Source organism: Hyperolius riggenbachi, chromosome 10 (genome assembly GCF_040937935.1).
Source record: "Hyperolius riggenbachi isolate aHypRig1 chromosome 10, aHypRig1.pri, whole genome shotgun sequence".
Taxonomy (NCBI): domain Eukaryota; kingdom Metazoa; phylum Chordata; class Amphibia; order Anura; family Hyperoliidae; genus Hyperolius; species Hyperolius riggenbachi.
In genome coordinates this window covers 207537873-207558158 of record NC_090655.1, presented here as the reverse complement: position 1 = coordinate 207558158, position 20286 = coordinate 207537873, and the positions used below count along the sequence as shown (strand labels likewise).

Sequence of the window (20286 nt, the reverse complement as noted above, 5' to 3'; positions counted from 1 at the left end):
GCAGTCCTCTGTGTTCCAAACGTCTTGCACGTGTCCTATTGGACATGTTGCAAAACTCACTACCGCACTTCCTCCTTCAAGCTGGAAGGAGGAGGTGCGCAATAGTGAGTCTTGCAACGCATCCAATAGGATGCTGCAAGACGTTTGGAACGCATAGAGGACCGCGGATTTATGGGTAAGTAACCCACTCTCTCCCAGCCAAACACCTGAGGCAATTAAGCCTCAATTTAAACACGGATTCGATTAGCTCACTACTCGTGAGCTCATCACTACCTGTAATAAGCTGAAAGTGATAACTGTACATTACTGTACACAGATTGGTCACAGTAGGGGTGAGTTACTAGTGTTACTAGCCTGTAATAAGCTGATAATGGACATTATTGTACACATATTGGTCAAGGTAGAGAGTAACTTAACGTTACAGGCCTGTAATAAGCTAATAATGGTCAATGTACATTACTGTACACAGATTGGTCACAGTAGGGGTGACTTATGCTGGGAATGCACGGTTCATTTCTGCCGCTCAATTCTGCGCCCGATCCTTTTTTTGGCGCTTGATTCCCACTCTTATCTTCCGCTCGTTTTTCTTATCTTTTTCCATTCACTTCAATGACAAATCGAGCAGCAAAAGAATCGAACAGCGATCGGATATGTCGGAAATTGTCTATCTAACCATCTAATCAGCTCAAAAACGAACCATGTATTCCCAGCATTAGAGTAACCAGCCTGTAATAAGCTGATAATGGTCACTATACATTACTATGCACAGATTGGTCACAGTAGGGAGTGACTTAAGGCTCGTACGCACGTCATACTGAAGCCGACGACGGGTCCGTCGGCACCTCCCGCTAGGCGGGTTTTCAGCAGACAGTACAGCGTGTGTACAGTCTGTCGGCAGACTGATGAGGCTGTTTCTGAGCGATCCGCCGGGCAGATTGCTCAGAAACAGCCTTATCAGTCCGCCGACAGACTGTACACACGCTGTACTGTCTGCTGAAATCCCGCCCAGCGGGAGGTGCCGACGGACCTGTCGTCAGCTTCAGTATGACGTGTGTACGAGCCTTTAGTGTTTCCAGACTGTAATAAGCTGATAATGGTCACTGTACATTACTATGCACAAATTGGTCACAGTAGGGTGAGTTAGTGTTACTAGCCTGTAATAAGCTGATAATGGTCATTGTACATTACTGTACACAGATTGGTCACAGTAGGAGTACCGGCCTGTAATAAGCTGATAATGGTCACTGTACATTGATATACACAAATTGGTCTCCCTGCCCCCCACTGATCTCCTGTCCAATAGGAGTTGCAGCATGTGGCAGTTTGGTTCTTCATTGGACAGAAGGATGGGAGGAAAGATATGGCTACACTGCATATATACTGTAGGAGTATATATGTAAGTATTTATATCCAGCTCAAAAGTATTAGTGGTTTTGGATCTCCATGGCATAAATGGACAATTCCTACACCTCACAGCAGCTTCTATAATTCAGTGTTGTGTGATGTCACAATATCTTTATTTGCACAACTGGGAACAAGAGAGAGAAAGGGTACATTACCAGGGTCGTATGAGTGACACATGTATACAATGGTAATAAGAATGTGTAAGTGAAATCACATTGCTCTACAAACAGCACAGATTTCTTACTATGAGTACATATAGGTCTGTTGTCACAAGAGTAAGGCATTGCTTCCACTGTCTTATCAAGTTGTACAATTTACTGCTTTTCCATGAATGGCCAATACTTTATGTGTACAGATAGTCAATAGGATGCAAATAACTTTGACTTGAATGCAAATGTAATGCAAATTGTATGCCGCTAATTACATTTGTCAGGAAATGCATCTGATTATCCAAAGTTCAAGCTACAAACATTTTGCATGCAGGGAAAAGTTATTGTTATGTGATTGGCCACCTATAATGAGCACAACCTTCTGCAGGCCTCTGTCAGGCTGATAACTAGTGATGGTTATTGACATGCCAATAACTCTGAGATGGTGCAAGTTGTATGCTAATTACCTGCAAAGCTATGCAGCTGCTGCATTTGGTACATTTCCAATCTGCATAAACGTTGCACCAACTTGGAATTATTAGTGGCTCACTGACCATTCCTATAGATATTTATTTCTCCCCTTAGAATTCCCTAACAGGAAGTGATGATGTTTCTCTGTTTGCAGTGCGGAGTCCTGGCATCAGGAACCTCTCAGAGACTCATCTCTCTGTATCCAGAGACTGTACAATGGATGATGATGTCATTGGACAAGAGTCTCCTACAGATAGCCTGGTTATCCCAAATATTCCCCCAGACTCCCCTCACCTTTCTACTCCTGGGGGGACTCATACCCAGCAGAGCTCGCCCACTGCTGGAGGGTGTCATTCCTATTCCACCTGCGGGAAATGTTTTATTCAGAACTCACATCTTGTCAGACATGAGAGATCTCACACTGGTGAGAAGCCCTATTCATGTGCTGAGTGTGGGAAATATTTTGTTTGGAAATCACATCCTGTCACACTTGAGAAATCTCACATTAGTGTGAAAACCTATTCATGTGCTGAGTGTGGAAAATGTTTAAAGTTTAAAACACTGCTTGTTAGACTCGAGAGATGTCACACTGGTGAGAAGCCCTTTTCATGTTCTGAGTGTGGGAAATGTTTTGGTAAAAAATCACACCTTGTCAGACATGAGAGACTTCACACTGGTGAGAAGCCCTATTCATGTGCTGAGTGTGGGAAATGATTTAGGCAGACATCAAATCTTGTTCTACATAAGAGAACTCACACTGGTGTGAAGCCCTATTCATGTGCTGAGTGTGGGAAATGTTTTGGGAATAAATCAAGCCTTGTCATTCATGAGAGATTTCACACTGGTGAGAAGCCATTTTCATGTGCCGAGTGTGGGAAATGTTTTAGGCAGACATCACATCTTGTCATACATAAGAGAACTCACACTGGTGTGAAGCCCTATTCATGTGCTGAGTGTGGGAAATGTTTTGGGAATAAATCAAGCCTTGTCATTCATGAGAGATTTCACACTGGTGAGAAGCCATTTTCATGTGCCGAGTGTGGGAAATGTTTTAGGCAGACATCACATCTTGTCCTACATAAGAGAACTCACACTGGTGTGAAGCCCTATTCATGTGCTGAGTGTGGGAAATGTTTTGGGAAAAAATCAAGCCTTGTCATTCATGAGAGATTTCACACTGGTGAGAAGCCATTTTCATGTGCCGAGTGTGGGAAATGTTTTAGGCAGACATCACATCTTGTCCTACATAAGAGAACTCACACGGGTGTGAAGCCCTATTCATGTACTGAGTGTGGGAAATGTTTTGTACAGAAATCACACCTTGTCACACATAAGAAATATCACACGGGTGAGAAACCCTATTCATGTGCTGAGTGTGGGAAATGTTTTGGGCATAAATCAAACCTTATCAGACATGAGAGAATTGCACACTTGTGAGAAGCTCTGTTAATGTGATGAGTGCAGGAAATGTGTTGGGCATTGATAACAAAACACAATGGGCCCTTGACACTGTTTTACTAATCGCCTGTTGCACACTGTTTCCTGTTTACATTTTCCATTTGTGTTGAGTGTGGGAAACGTGTTGGTCATATGTGCTCTTACTAATGTTTATGTGTTTTTTACAACCCCCGGGCTGGGTTTTGATTTGTTATGTGTTGTACGTTTTTCTGTTATAAAAATGGCAATGTTTTATTGCATTATTTAAACAAAAAAAGATACATTCTTTTCCAGTCTTTCTTTCCTTTCCTTTTCACATGGAAGCATCTTTACACATAATTCCGAGGGCTCTGTCATGTTATTCATGATTTGGTAAGTTAAAGCATTAAAGTGAACCTGAATTAAGTAAAATTATTTAAAAAACACATTATGTACATTTACATTTACATGTACATTTCAAATGAATATTACATACTTACCTCGTTGTCATTTCCTCTCAGAAACTCACTTGTTTCTTCTTACAACAATTCCTTCCATTTTCTTCCATTTCTCTCATTACTGCCGCCGGTCGTTAGCCGCTAGATGAATGAATGGGAACATAGTCCGGCGTCGTCATTTACAAAAACTATCCACGCAGTGCTTCCTGTTTGCGTACTAATAGTACGCATACAGAAAACACCTGCGAGGGCATCTTGTGTCCAAATAGTAAAATTACATCTGCATTTTTTTTTTCCAATAAAGGACCTATTTTTATACCTTATTTTTACTTTTTAAATTAACCCCTGGCCTCCTACACTCACCAATAGTTAGCACATTTTTTTTTTTTTGAATTAAAAAAAAAAAATTACAAAAAAATGCATACATAGTTACCTTAGGGACTGAACTTTGTTTAAATGTATGTCAAGAGGGTATATTACTATTACTTTATACATTATGGGCTTGTAATCAGGGATGGACGCAAAACTGAAAAAATGCACCTTTATTTCCAAATGAAATATGGGCACCATACATTGTACTAGGGAAAAATTTTAAATGATGCAATAACCGGGACAAATGGGCAAATAAAATGTGTGGGTTTTTGTAATAAGTAGTTTTGATATTTTAATCTTCGAGTAATCTAAATGTATGATGATTTGAGATCTCTACATAGCTAGGGCCCTGCTGTGATGAGAAGGATAATTATCTATATTGGAAGTGACGCGATTGAGATATCAAAGCTATAGATCAATTATATATGTGATATTGATAAGCTTGATTGAAAATAAATCTTCTATTATTTAGGTTAAGGTAACAAGGCTGGTGTGGAAATTCTGTAGACAATAGGTCTGCTCTCAGGAATTCTTTGCTTGGCAGTCAGAAACTATGGTCAAACAGATGTTTCTCATTATCTCTGGCCAAGGCATACCAGAAAACTGCCAGTTCTGGTTTCAACCGGAATGGAACATGTGCTCTCTTTGTGATATATGAGGAGTTAGCTGAAACAGCTAGGTTCAGTAGTCAACCAATAGAAACTATAGCATTATTTGAACAAACCAATCACAGATAGCATTGGGACACACTGTGGGGCCATCCCATTTCATTATGTATCGAGGTTTAGGCGGGAGTCAGGCATTCCTGCTTCTTCAGCCTCACATCTACACACATTCACACACATCCACATACAAGCCAATACAATAAGTTTTTTTATTCATATACTTATAGTTTACTCAGCAATTTCATTATTTTATGTTTTGTAACTAATTATGAAGTAACTAAGATTTGTACCTTTATTGATTTATTTTTGAATATTCATGGAAGATCAATAATGCCTAAATAAACAACAACACCTTTTTAAATGATTTATTCTGGTCTCTGAAAGACTTTGCTTTTAAACTACATATCCCACATTTAACATTTTGGCTCGTCAGCCAGTCGTAAATGATTCATGAAGATTAACTCAGCCATAAATCGCAAACTTGTTTCAAAACGGGGGAACGAGAAGAGGAAGCTGGGTATTTTTGAAACTATTTTTGCGATTTAACTTGAAGCAAGGAGGAGACCAGACCAGAGGCGAATGATGGTCCTCCATAAGATGTGGGTGATACCAGAAGTCTGTCTGCATAAGGTGACTATGTTTTATTTCCTGTTGAATTGGCTAAAAGTTTTAAAAGTCAGATGCGTTGTCCAAAGTTGTTAAAGAAATAAAGAATATTTGTTAGTTAATTAGGGAAATAGTTACTTAGAGTTTGCTAAAATGAAAAGCATGCAAAATAGACAGTAAGTAGACCTTGACAATGGTGTTGTTTATTTAAAGATGCAGACATTCTTGATTACAGAGCTGCAAGCTAAACGTGGGAAAAAATGGGTTAAATTGAAGCTTTTGATAGTGTAATTGGATCATAGAAGCAAAACTTACCATAATGGCTTCTATAAGTAAAATAAGGATTTTTATATTTATGCTAATTTCCCACTGGTGTGAAAGAAAATGTATACACCTTGAATAAGTGACAGTTTATATAAAAAGGAAATATATCTGTAATAGTGGTTTATTAGAAGCGCAATAATCCTGAAAGCCAGGGAAAAATAAAATGTTTCTGGGTATTTAAAAGTGATATTTCATGAATTGGTTTCTAAAATGACAAGCAGCAGCAGCAGCAGGTCTCATGTTACAGCTATTCTAATTGGAGTGTAAAATCATTGCAGATGTCACATAAATGTATTTGTATTGCAAGCTATATATGTTATGAAAAGTTCATTCAAGTTTCAGAGTTGTTGTCCTATTTTTCCATTTGAGTTTTGAGAAAAAGTATAAATATAGTCATTAATATTATAATTGATATTAAATTTTTTTAATTAATTAAAATGAGCTTATTATAATTTTGCATAGGAGTATTAATCATCATAGTTTGATGATAGACATATCTGTTTCTGAATTAGAGGATAGATGAGGATATTGTGATAAGGGACAGCATTTATAAGTAAGATGTGATTGCTTGTGTCCACAGATGACAGATATATATTGTAACAATCGATTTACACAAAAGTTGATAAAATAAGTTTTTTTAAGTTATAAGTTTAATCAGGAGGTTATTCTTAGTGAGTTTATTGTGAAATAAAGAGATTTGGTTTAATTTTGATTAAATAAAGCTGAATTGTTGCAAATAACGATTGCATCAATGGCATAAGAATTTGATCTGTAATATATAAGGTAAATTTGGTAGCTCATGACTATAGTTATTACATTTAGATGATTTTGATACTTTATAAGGTAAAAATATATTTTAATAGACAATATGTGTGTTCAGTCTAATGTTATCAGTGATGATTGGTAATATGATCAGATTATGTTGTGTGCTGAGTACTCAGTCCCATGAATGATTTGTCATGGATAAGTGTATCTTTATACTTATATATGCTTTATTTTTGTATATTCTCTATTCTTCTTTACCGGAAGAAGGGTGGAAATATAAGAAAATATAATTGATGAATGGTGACAAATGTTTTCATATCTTTTCCGGTCAGAGGTGTGAAATCAGATGTACCAGTTCAAATTATTGGTATACAAGGGACTTGGAGTTGGTGTATCAAATATCTGAAATAAAATAGTATACTCTGATCATTGCTGTAGATTATTAAGTACAGTAATGTTGGCACTGATATTTTAGACTGTACACAATATATTCAAATTGAAGGAAATTTGGAAAAATTAAACGTTTAAAGAACAACAGGTTAAAGCAGAACTCTGATAAAAGTTATTGTTTGTTTATTCTATATGTGCTTATGTGATAATATTTTTTTATTTCCCTTTTATGATTTGGTGTACACATGTATTCTATCTCCTTAATTATTAAATTTTGTTTCCTAAGAAGTATGTGAAGAGAATCAGAGTTGGTGGTGATTTCCTTCCTTTCTGTAAATTGATGAAAATTGAGGTACAATATTGATTGGGATATTGGATTTAAAAATAACTTTAGTATCAGTTGTTTATAGAAAAGTGGACTTCATGTTTCTTTGAGTTTATTTTGGATACTAGCAATTGGTTACATCAGTTGCAATATACTTTAGTAGGCCAGTTGTATAGACTCAGTGAGTTAGTAAAGTTTAATCATAAGAAAGAGATTTATGTCAAGAAAGTAGAGTAAAAAGGCTATATCTTGTTATGTTAATTTGTTAGTAACAAGTATATAAGATGAGGTCATTTTAAATAAAGATTAATGAAAGTTTTCAAGTTAAGTTTTTAGTGACATAGAAATGTTTTAGCAGAAGTTGTCTGGGAGATGCTTTCGTCTGTTTGTATAAGAAACAGTGGCATCTATGTTAAGCGAGAGTAGGGTTAATTAAGAACAGCTGAAGTCCTGTAATCTGAAGCTATTTGCAGTCACTCAAACTGAGTTAAGATACGTCAGAAGTTGTTATAGACAATGTATTGATCATTTTTGAGATATTATTGTGTAAGAAATGTAAAGGTATCATTTAGTTTATTTGCAATTTGCACACACACACAGTAGGTAGACTAATAATAACATATCCACATGAGATTAGCATGTTATGTAAACGCACACACACATATTAACATGCTATTACACATTTACATAAGAGAATATAACTTTGATGTCCTCGCAATAAGTTGTGTAGGATGGTTTTAAGATGACGTTGTAGATTTTTTTTATTGAGCTTTATTTTAGGTTTATCTAAGGTTATGAAACTTATGTTTATTAGATAAACGAGATTTATTAAAGTTCATGGTTTGTGTCCTCATCAAAGGATTGCAATTTAGACAATGTCATATGTGTTTGTTCAAAGGTGGAACAAAAGTTTAAAGTTATTTTCTTGAGATATTGATACCATATTTTTGTTTATAGAAGTATCTCTAAAGATTGATTGACGAAAAAGGTCACATGCAGAGATGGCGAAGATTACAAGGCTTTCACATGCTAATGAGCCTGTTGAGATGAGATTCCATGCTTCACATTGATAAAGGAATGAACAAAAGTGCCTGAAGACATTGAAGAGTTTTTTTCCTTTCATGAACTGAACTGAAAATCTAACCTCTTTATACACATAATTTGACACATATGAAAAAGACATTTTCATTCTTATTTTGGTGTTTTGAGTTCAATTGTTTGTTTTGTTTGTTACAGAACAGGGTTAGGTTATATGTGATGTTTTAATAACATAATGAAAAAGTTTAGGGAAAAATATTGATAAGAAAAGGTTCTATAAGGAAAGTTTTTTTTATCCAATAACCTATAGATCCAATCATTTTTTTGGAAAAAAATAAGGTAAATTTTTGATTAATGTTTGGAAATTGATATTTTTGATGGACAGGGGTTTCCATAATATGTCTTGTATGCAAAGTTATTTTGAGTGTTTGATTGGAACATTGTGAAAGGAATGTTAGATGGTGCAAAAATCATTGATTATATAATTAATGGGTTGTATTAAGAAACTTTGAAATCTGATTTAAAGATAATAAGGCTTGTCAGAAAGCAAAAGGCTAATTAGATAGCATGATAAAATGTTAATGTAAATCAGATGATGGGAAGGTATTATTATACACATCTGTATCATGTCCTTAAATGATAAATTTTTATGATTTAATATTTTTAATTTTGATTAATAATGGAAAATATATTTGATTAGGATATGTTTGAAACTTCAAACTGTATGTATTATCGATATTTCCAAACAGTAATACAAACTTTTTAAGGAGATATAACATATTTGAAGAATACAGGTATACATTAAGTCATGTTGATTTGGGATAAATAAGGGATATGAATTCCATCAAGATGAATGAATAATATGTTAATGACATTAGTAGTTGAAAGGCAATACATTTGATTACTTTGTGACATTATTAGGTAATCCAGTTAATTATGTACGTTATTATGATTGTTTTATCAAAAAGGGTTTTATGATCATTTTAAAATGGAAGAAAAACTAATGAAATTCAAAGTTTAGATTTGTCATCATGCTAGCATGTTTAGTTTAAGGGTATTAGTTTAATTTTAAGAAGAATCTACCATTTTTGTCAAAGGTAAAGTTTCCTGTACAACAAGATGTGAAAGGGTTAACACACACTGATTCAATTACACATGAAAGAACAAAAGAAGTTGCTGTTAAAGTTAAGTCCAGCAAGGCAGTGGTTAAAAGAGTTTTTTTTTTCCTCTCATAGAGTTCATTCACTAGGGATGTATGAAGAGCATATAAATGCAATTAGTTTAAATAAAAGTTATTGGTTTGTCTAAAAATTAGAGGTAGCAAAATTTGAAGGCAATTATAAATGAAAGATGACAGAATATGATTGTTATATTTTAACTAAATTTTTGATAATGATAACATTATACAAAGATGTATTTATAGAAGTGAAAGTAATTTTAATATATGATTTAACTTCTATAAAGGGGGAGATGTAATAAGTAGTTTTGATATTTTAATCTTCGAGTAATCTAAATGTATGATGATTTGAGCTCTCTACATAGCTAGGGCCCTGCTGTGATGAGAAGGATAATTATCTATATTGGATGTGACGCGATTGAGATATCAAAGCTATAGATCAATTATATATGTGATATTGATAAGCTTGATTGAAAATAAATCTTCTATTATTTAGGTTAGGGTAACAAGGCTGGTGTGGAAATTCTATAGACAATAGGTCTGCTCTCAGGAATTCTTTGCTTGGCAGTCAGAAACTATGGTCAAACAGATGTTTCTCATTATCTCTGGCCAAGGCATACCAGAAGACTGCCAGTTCTGGTTTCAACCGGAATGGAACATGTGCTCTCTTTGTGATATATGAGGAGTTAGCTGAAACAGCTAGGTTCAGTAGTCAACCAATAGAAACTATAGCATTATTTGAACAAACCAATCACAGATAGCATTGGGACACACTGTGGGGCCATCCCATTTAATTATGTATCGAGGTTTAGGCGGGAGTCAGGCATTCCTGCTTCTTCAGCCTCACATCTACACACATTCACACACATCCACATACAAGCCAATACAATAAGTTTTTTTATTCATATACTTATAGTTTACTCAGCAATTTCATTATTTTATGTTTTGTAACTATTTATGAAGTAACTAAGATTTGTACCTTTATTGATTTATTTTTGAATTTTCATGGAAGATCAATAATGCCTAAATAAACAACAACATCCTTTTAAATGATTATTCTGGTCTCTGAAAGACTTTGCTTTTAAACTACAAATCCCACATTTAACAGTTTTACTTATGGTAGCATGTGTTATTTTAAAACTATAATGTTCGAAGAACTGAAAAATAATGCATTTTTTCCATTTTTTTCTTCTTTTTCCTGAAAAAAAAACTTCTAGAATAAAATAATTATTAGCAAAAAGTATCCCCTAAAGAAAGCCTAATTTGTGGCGAAAAAACAAGATATAGATTGCTTTGTTGTGATAAGTAGTAATAAAGTTATAGGCAAATGAATGAGAGGAGCGCTGACAGGCGAAAATTACTCTGGTTTTTAAGGGGAAAAACCCTTCGAGGTTAAGTGGTTAAAGTCCCTGAACTGAGGTGACATGATGAGGAAACATAGGTACATATAGTAGTATGCCTAGTTAGAAATTGTCTAGCATTCACTTTTTTTCCATTGCAAGGGTCAATCAACCAGGTGCTTTATCTATGCAAATGAAGCAGGATCTGCAGCCATGGCTCTCCAAAAAAGTAAATAAAAGATGAAATACTTTTTTTTTTTTATTATTCAGTAGTGCTTATTGAACAAGTGGGTAACTAGCACGTCATTTAGTATAACAGTGCCAATATACGGTGTGATTTGCCTTCTTAAAACAGAAGGAAATTTGCAATAATTCAGCTGTAAGTAAACATTTGTAGTTACCCATAATGCACCACTACTGAATATGCAAACTATCCCTTGTAAGCCAGGCTCGCATCCAGAACAACTGGTGTATAGCAAGCATATGGCTTTAAATTTTACACATCAAAGAAAGGATAACTGGGTCTCCACCTGGATTTGTGCAAATAGCTTATGTGTTTTTATTCACACCATAGTAGTAGTTTTGCTACTATGGTGTGAATAAAAACACATGAGCTATTTGCACAACTCCAGGTGGAGACCCAGTTATCCTTTCTTTGATGTATGACTGACCTACACTCTTGGTGGATCCGAGTGTATACTAATTGACTCCCTGGTAATATATTTTTGCAGTTGAGCCTGGGGTCTACTGCTACTGTTTCTGTTTTTAAATTTTACACAGCCACATCAAACCCACATTTAGACAGCCTGTTTCTGACTTTTAGTCCTCATCAGTACATGGCTTGCTATAAAACAGCGGTTCTGGATGCGAGCCTAGCTCACAGAGGCGAAAAGAGATAATTTGCATATTCAGTAGTGGTGCATTGTGATTAAGCACACATGTTTATTTATAGTTGAATTATTGCAAATTTCCTTCTGTTTTAAGAAGGCAAATCACACCAAGCATTGCTTTTTAGTAGGAGGGTTTTTCGGTCTCTTTTATCCCCCTGTATATTCCTAGTGGTTTGGGTCACACTGAGCTGCTTGGTTACTCTGTAGTGCCAATATACATAGGCCTCGCAATCGGCAAATAAAGCGTATAGTATAACAAAGATACAGTCCAAGAGGTGATACATATTCAAAGCACAAGAACAACATAATCCAGAATATAAGAGGCATTTATAAAAGTGCAAACCAACTGAGGAATGTCCATCATTAACCCTAACTTTTCATCCCCTAAACCCCCCAATCCCAGTCCCTCTCCCAGTGGAACTTCTGGTCTAATGCCAACGAAAAGCAGATAGAAGAAACCAAGAGTTATCAGAGCATGACCAGTTTAGTATCTAGGCACCAAGTCAATTCAAGAGCCAAGGCCAATTCAAGAGCCATGGACTATCTTCCCTTCATCCTACTCTTTGCAGATGGACCACAGCATCCAAGAATGTGACTGGTCAAATGACCCCTTGTGCCCCTCCTGCACCATAGACTCCATACATTGTAAACTATCAGCTTTTGTACACCAGTGTTTAATAGTCGGAGGAGTAGAGTCTTTCCATGAATAGGCATATGTAACAATAACAATAGTAATGCAGTGTTCTCCCCAGAAATTTTTTTCCAGCCGGGTGGCAAGAAATTGTAGCCGGGTGGCATGAAAAAGTAGCTGGGTGGGGCGAGATGAGAGAATGCAGGGCCAGTGCTTCTGTGTGCAATTCTGCTAACAGAATAGGGGGAGGTGAACCAATGACAGCCGGGTGCTCACCTGGCTAAAATAGCGTAGGGAGAACACTGGTAATGCTTCAGGTGAATTAGGGATTTCTACTACCAAACAATTGTATATGATCTACAGATAGTGGTCAAGAAAGCAGAGAGTTAAGGCAGAAGGGCCACACATGGGTCATATCCCCAATATCAGCATTACATCCCCAGCACAGTGGAGAACTTAAAGGGTTAAACTTATGTGTAGTCTCCAGGGTCCTATACCATGGGGACAATATATTGTATGTGTTCTCTCTCCCCCATCTGACAGAGAGGATTTAGCAGCATCCAGGAATGCCACTGCTGATCAGAAAATATCACCTCCTCAAGATGCCTGGACTCCCTGGTGACCACACCATCATGCAGGCGTTTTCTAAGAAAGTGTATTCATTGCTGACATTTAAATGGGCTCATCAACCCACCTTGACATTTGGACTCCTTGTATGCCTTAGTAAGAATATCATTATTGCAAAGAAGGTCAAACACTTAAATATCTTCAGCAGAAAAAAACAGCACTTATTAGTACAAACTACATCCGAATGACTAGCTGCCTATGTGTGTAGAGCAACGCGCACACCTTGCATTCAAACCAGATGCACCAAATCACCATTATTGGAGGATGTTACTTTCCAAAATGCTTGGCCTTTGCAAATGCTCATCTGGACAAAGAAGACGTCTGTGTTATGGTCAGATGAAACCAAAATTGAATTGTTTAGTCACAATGATGTTTCCTTCATTTGGCGTAAAAAGGAGAAGCGTTCAACCCAAAGAACACCATCTCCACTGTCAAACATGATGGTGGGAACCTAATGCTTTGGGGGTGTTTTACAGCCAATAGACCAGAGAACCTAATCACAGTAAATGGCACCATGTAAAAAAGAGCAATACTGTAATGCCTGGGCACTAGATACTAGTAGATATATAGAAATCGAGAAGTTGGGGATAGCCAAAGGTCATACACATATCAGAAACAGAGGTACCAGGAGTCAGACAAAATTAGAAACAGGCCGAGGTTTAAACCGAGTATCAGATGTTTGCAGTACAGGAAGGACGAGGCAGAGACAGAGTCGTAAACAGGCAGAGGTCAAAACCGAGTATCAGATGTCTGCAGTACAGGAAGGATGAGACTAAACAAAGTGAGGGGCACGCCTGGTCATACACAGGAAAACAATTAGGAGAATATACAATATACAAGACTGATCTAACTAAAGTACATATATATCGGCAGTGTCTGCATATATATATAGGTCTGAAAACTAGCTGACTTAGGCACAATAGCAAGGCAAGGTCCAGCGCTCAGTGAACTGATAACTATAACGGACAGCGAGTAACTGAATGCCCTGGGTTTATATAGAAGGAATAGATCACAGACCAGCCCCCAGAAAAATCGGACCAATCAGCAACATCCCTGCAGCAAGTGTCAGCTGACCGCAGGAATCAGCTGACACACCTCAGACACGCCTCCTTAACCTATAAAGGCAGCTCTGAGCTGCGCACGTCCTCCTAGGGAGACTGCCAGAAACAACACGCTGACTCACATCTACAGGGGAGCCGGGGATGCGTCTGAACAAAGAGTAAGCTTCTTGCAGCTGCTCAACATTGTCAGAGCAGCCTCCGGAGACAACACCAGATAAGTTTGTTACAAATACATGAGGATTCTCAACGACAACATCAGGCAGTCTGCAGAGAAACTTGGCCTTGGACACCAGTGGACATTTCAGCATGACAATGACCCAGAACACACCGCAAAAGTGGTGAAGAAATGGTTAGCAGACAACAACATAAATGTTTTGGAGTGGCCCATTCCTGACTGAATCAAATTGAGAACCTGTGAAGGGAGCTAAAGATCAGGGTGATGGCAACCAACCTGAAATATTTGGAGCTCATTGCTAAAGATGAATGAGCAAAAATACCTGTGGAGACATGCAAAAAGCTGATCTGCAATTATAGGAAGTGTTTGATTGCTGTAATAGCCAAAAAAGGCTTTTCTATTGATTATTGGCCTTTCTATTGTAATAATAATTTTGGACTGGACCCTTTTTGCTCAATTGTAAATAAAAGCTGAGAATTTTTTCCCACAATAATGTCTCTTGTATATCGTCTTATTTTTTGGAGACACCTATGTTGTTTCCTGTCAAAAAATTGCTGGTTGAATAAAAGTAACTTTAAGTCAAAATTTGCCGGGGGTATGCATAATTATGGGCAGCGCTGTATATGTTCATAGGTGGGAGAGTAGAGTACCTTATATGTGTACTCTGTTTCCGCTGATCTGCATATATGTATATGGGAAGAGCATAGAGGACCCAGTATGTGCACTCTGCTGCCGCTGCTCTGCATATATGTATATGGGACGCTTAAGACGCACCTAGGATTAGAGGACAAAACCAGGGGGAAAAAATATATACTAAACCTGGTGTATCCATGGTGAACGGGCATGTTGTGGCTTATGCCCCCTTTGTACCTCATGCCCCCTTGTACCTCCTGTGTCCGCCTATGTCCGCCTCTGTCCTCCTTGTGTCCTCCTCTATGCCCCTTTGTGTCCTCCTCTGCACGGGCACAGTACAGCAAGTCCCTGACATTGCGGCAAGTTGGAGGTTGGGGGAGAAAAAGTGAGTCTTGTAGTCCAAAACATAATTCAGTAGTTCAGGTCTCATTAGGCATAATTTTATGTTGGTGGTTTGAGGGTGTGAAAGTTTTTAACATATTTCATAGTATTTAATGCAGTGTGTATGCCAGTGGTCCTCAAACTAAGGCCCGCGGGCTGAATGTGGCCCCCTGAGGCTTTTTTACCGCCCCCCCCCCACATACAAAATGTATTACTTATGCAATGATGTGAAAAACTATTTGCCCCCTTCCTGATTTCTTATTCTTCTGCATGTTTGTCACACGTAAATGTTTCTGCTCATCATCATTAGTCAAAGATAACATAATTGAACACAAAATGCAGTTTTAAATGATGGTTTTTATTATTTAGTGAGAAAAAAACCTCCAAATCTACATGGCCCTGTGTGAAAAAGTGCCCCCTTGTTAAAAAATAACTTAACTGTGGTTTATCACACCTGAGTTCAATTTCTGTAGTCACCCCAGGCCTGATTACTGCCACACCTGTTTCAATCAAAAAAACACTTAAATAGGAGCTATCTGACACAGAGAAGTAGACCAAAAGCACCTCAAAAGCTAGACATCATGCCAAGATGCAAAGAAATTCAGGAACAAATGAGAACAAAAGTAATTGAGATCTATCAGTCTGGTAAAGGTTATAAAGCCATTTCTAAAGCTTTGGGACTCCAGAGAACCACAGTGAGAGCCATTATCCAGAAATGGCAAAAACATGGAACAGTGATGAACCTTCCCAGGAGTGGCCGGCCGACCAAAATTACCCCAAGAGCGCAGAGAAAACTCATCTGAGAGGCCACAAAACACCACAGGACAACATCTAAAGAACTGCAGGCCTCACTTGCCTCAATTAAAGTCACTGTTCACGACTCCACCATAAGAAAGAGACTGGGCAAAAACGGCCTGCATGGCAGATATCCAAGGCGCAAACCACTTTTAAGCAAAAAGAACATTAAGGCTCATCTCAATTTTGCTAAAAAACATCTCAATGATTGCCAAGACTTTTGGGAAAATACATTGTGGACCGACGAGACAAAAGTTGAACTTTTTGGAAGGTGCATGTCCCGTTACATCTGGCGTAGAAGTAACACAGCATTTCAGCAAAAGAACATCATACCAACAGTAAAATGTGGTGGTAGTGTGATGGTCTGGGGTTGTTTTGTTGCTTCAGGACCTGGAAGGCTTGCTGTGATAGATGGAACCATGAATTCTACTGTTCTACCAAAAAATCCTGAAGGAGAATGTCCGGCCATCTGTTCGTCAACTCAAGCTGAAGCGATCTTGGGTGCTGCAGCAGGACAATGACCCAAAACACACCAGCAAATCCACCTCTGAGTGGCTGAAGAAAAAAATAATGAAGACTTTGGAGTGGCCTAGTCAAAGTCCTGACCTGAATCCTATTGAGATGTTGTGGCATGACCTTAAAAAGGCGGTTCATGCTAGAAAACCCTCAAATAAAGCTGAATTACAACAATTCTGCAAAGATGAGTGGGCTAAAATTCCTCCAGAGCGCTGTAAAAGACTCATTGCAAGTTATCGCAAACTCTTGATTGCAGTTATTGCTGCTAAGGGTGGCCCAACCAGTTATTAGGTTCAGGGGGCAATTTCTTTTTCACACAGGGCCATGTAGGTTTTTGAGGTTTTTTTCTCACTAAATAATAAAAACCATCATTTAAAACTGCATTTTGTGTTCAATTATGTTATCTTTGACTAATAGTTAACGGTTTTTGATGAGCAGAAACATTTAAGTGTGACAAACATGCAAAAGAATAAGAAATCAGGGAGGGGGCAAATCGTTTTTCACATCACTGTAGATGCGGTCAGCTACATCTTTAAATATTAGTTGTCCGCATATAGAATAGCAGTGCTGGCACCACCCATCCACATGGAAGCCAGAAAGCAGTAAATTGCTGGTCTCCAATCAAATTCACATCAGGTGACACTGCTGTCCAATTGGACTGCAGGTTGTCACCTGGGTATGCTTCGCTGTCTGCCCCACAAATACTTTTACATCATTTTATGTATACTCTGCCCCCCCCCCCCCCAGCAGTCTAAAATATGTTGACCTGGCCCTCAACCCAAAATGTTTGGGGACCCCTGGTGTATGCTGTGTTAAAATAAAGTATTTATACCAATTTCAACTCTGGATGGGTGTGCACTCATTAATGCCTTTTGTCTTTCCTCTGTGTTTAATTTACATGTAATAGAATATTTTATAAAACCTACCATACACCATTCAATTTTCAAATAAATCAACCTGATTTTTCCAGCTCATCTGAACAGATCTTTATTTAAAAAAAAATTGGAAAATCAATCATTTTTACACGACTGAAAAAAAATTTTCTATTTGATTTTCTTTCAATTTGATATTTTTTATTGACAACATTGGAAAATCAATATGATTGTATCGTGTACGGCTCGACCATAAGTGTAACACATGTATAGCATGAAAGTGATGGCTTCAAGACCACTCTAGCCCATCTCAAAAACCAAGGGAAAACTCTCACTTAGTGTGCATACACACATCCAATATTGATTGGCCAATTTTACCACTTTCATGCTGTATGAGGGCTAACACATTGTGAATACCATGAAAACATTGTGTAGAAATACTCCCATACCACATGGGAGTGGTAAAATTGGTCAGTAATTGGCCAATCAAAATTGGACGTGTGCACACACCCTAAACCATCAGACATGTAATTCTCCAATAGCACCCACTGCTTAGACATCAGAGCCCAGTGTCTCAAACTGGTAAGACGAGTAGCCATCCGGTAGACTTTCAGGTCGGTCAGAGCCAATCCATGTTCTTCCTTTGCCTTGTGTAGCAGGTTGGTGGCCAATCTAGATTGACATCCTCTACAAATATACTTAATCCACAGTCTTAATTTTCTTCCAAAATGATGGGGGCATATGTATAGGGAGGGATTGGAAGGGGTATAGGAGGCGGGGCATCACATCCATTTTGATGGTGTTTATTCGTCCAGTCCAAGAATGAAGCACAGCATCCCATAAGGATAGATCAGTGATGGCTAACCTTGGCACTCCAGCTGTAGTGGAACTACAAGTCCCATAAGGCATTGCAATACTCTGACAGCTCTAAGCATATCTCAGGGAGGCAGAGGCATGATGGGATTTGTAGTTTTGTCACAGCTAGAGTGCTAAGGTTAGCCATCACTGGCATAGATCGTCTTCAGTTCTGGAAATGAGGACAAACATTTTTAGGGAACAAATGGTCAGGAGTCTTCCTCAATTTAGGTCCCATATAAGCGGCTTCAGGCCAGCTTCACACTGCAGATTGGCGGTGTGGTGCTGGTAAAATACACTGCCGCGCATGCGTGATGCTAAAAATGGCTGCAGGTTTTTTCTAAATACACACGCATTACCATAGACTTACATGACTTCCAGGCAGATCGTGGCAGGTCGACACAGGAGCCACGCAGTAACGTCGGTATGGTCACGCATTAGATAGGCCACTTCCGGCGCAGAGTACTGCAACGTGGGGAATGTGAACTCCTCCCATAGACTTTTATTAGGCTGCGGTGGGGTGCAGTAAATGTACCGCACCCCACCGCCTCAGTGTGAAAGGGCCCTCACCCTCTTTCCAATAAAAGGGAAAGCCACACATAAAATAGAACAGGTTCTAGGGGGAACAGCCAGATTTAAAGCTTCACATTTTGTGAGTTAAAGATTACTCAAATTTTCAAACTGCTTAATAGATTCCTAGATTTGTCACATAAAATAAGTCATCTGCAAAAGTAGCCAGATTATATTGGCGCTTATACTGTATATTGTATGTAAAATCAAAATGGCTCTGTGAGGGGCAGCCTTAGTCACATTGGCTCCCACCGGTTTTTTGTTTTGTTTTGCTTGTGTTTTTCGTATTTTTTTTTAGTATATCCAAGTATATTTTTCAGTTCGGAAGGGCATTCCTCACCTCTCAATTCTCCCCTCTTAGGGCTTATTCACATCACGTTCTGTTCAGGCAGATTGAGGACACACCATGGTTATGCCAGGGAGATACGGGGGAGGCAATCAGTCCTCTCAAACTGCGCTGATATGAACCTTCTCATAGACATTCACTTCACAAGCATTGTGGGGACGATTTTAAAAATCGCCTGCGCTTGAAATAAGGCCGAAAGCGCATCTAGTGTGAACAAGCCCTTACTGGGGATCTCCTGCTGCCTCGAGGACTCCAGCAGCTCACCTCTCCTCCCTGTGTGGCCCCAGCTGTGGCCCCCCCAAACCTCCGGCTTGGAGTTTGACCATCCGACCCGGCAGGAACCAGCCCCAGCTGGTACCAGCTGCCTCAAGGCCTGCCATTCACCACCTGCTGAGACATCGCTGCTGAGTTCCCTCGGGCCAGCCACACACGTGGTTCTCTGCCCTGGGTGTGCCGACATCAGAAATGCCGCCCACGCACAAAGTCTACTGCTGCTGGCCTCCGGTTCGAGGTCTCGCCACTTCTGCCACCTTGCTACTGCCTTCCTGCTGTGCCCGGGTGGAGACCACTGATCACTGGTTACCATGCTCAGTCCGTGGGTGTCCTGCTGATCCACACGCTGCCTCACTGGGCTCCTTCCTCAGCTGCTGCAGGACCCAGGAACCCAGCTCTCTGCTGCTGCCCAGCGCCCAGCAGCAAAAATGGGGAGCCTCCACTTCACTCCATTCCATTCAGTTACCTTTGCTCATGCTCACTGACTCTGCTTGCCACTGGACCTTGTAAGTTCTGCACTTTATCACCATCTCTGCTGCTGCACCAAACCTTTGTACTTGGCAAATTAAAAGCCAGCGGCTTGCTGCTCCAGACCTCTGCACTGGCCAGTTTATTTTCTTTTACGCTACCATTCCCCCTTTTGCACTGGCTAGATTAAACTCCATTTGTACCACCTACTTCCTCTGCTCGTTGCATCGGACCTCTGTGCAGGCTGGTCGTAATATACTTGTGCAACTACTATCTTTGTTTGCTGCACTGGT

The 20286-nt window shown here is 38.8% G+C and overlaps 1 pseudogene; it reads left to right on the top strand.

Annotated features, from left to right (window-relative positions):
* The window catches only part of LOC137534269 (zinc finger protein 721-like), a 377767-nt pseudogene that overhangs the window by 181437 nt on the left and 176044 nt on the right, over window positions 1-20286 (top strand).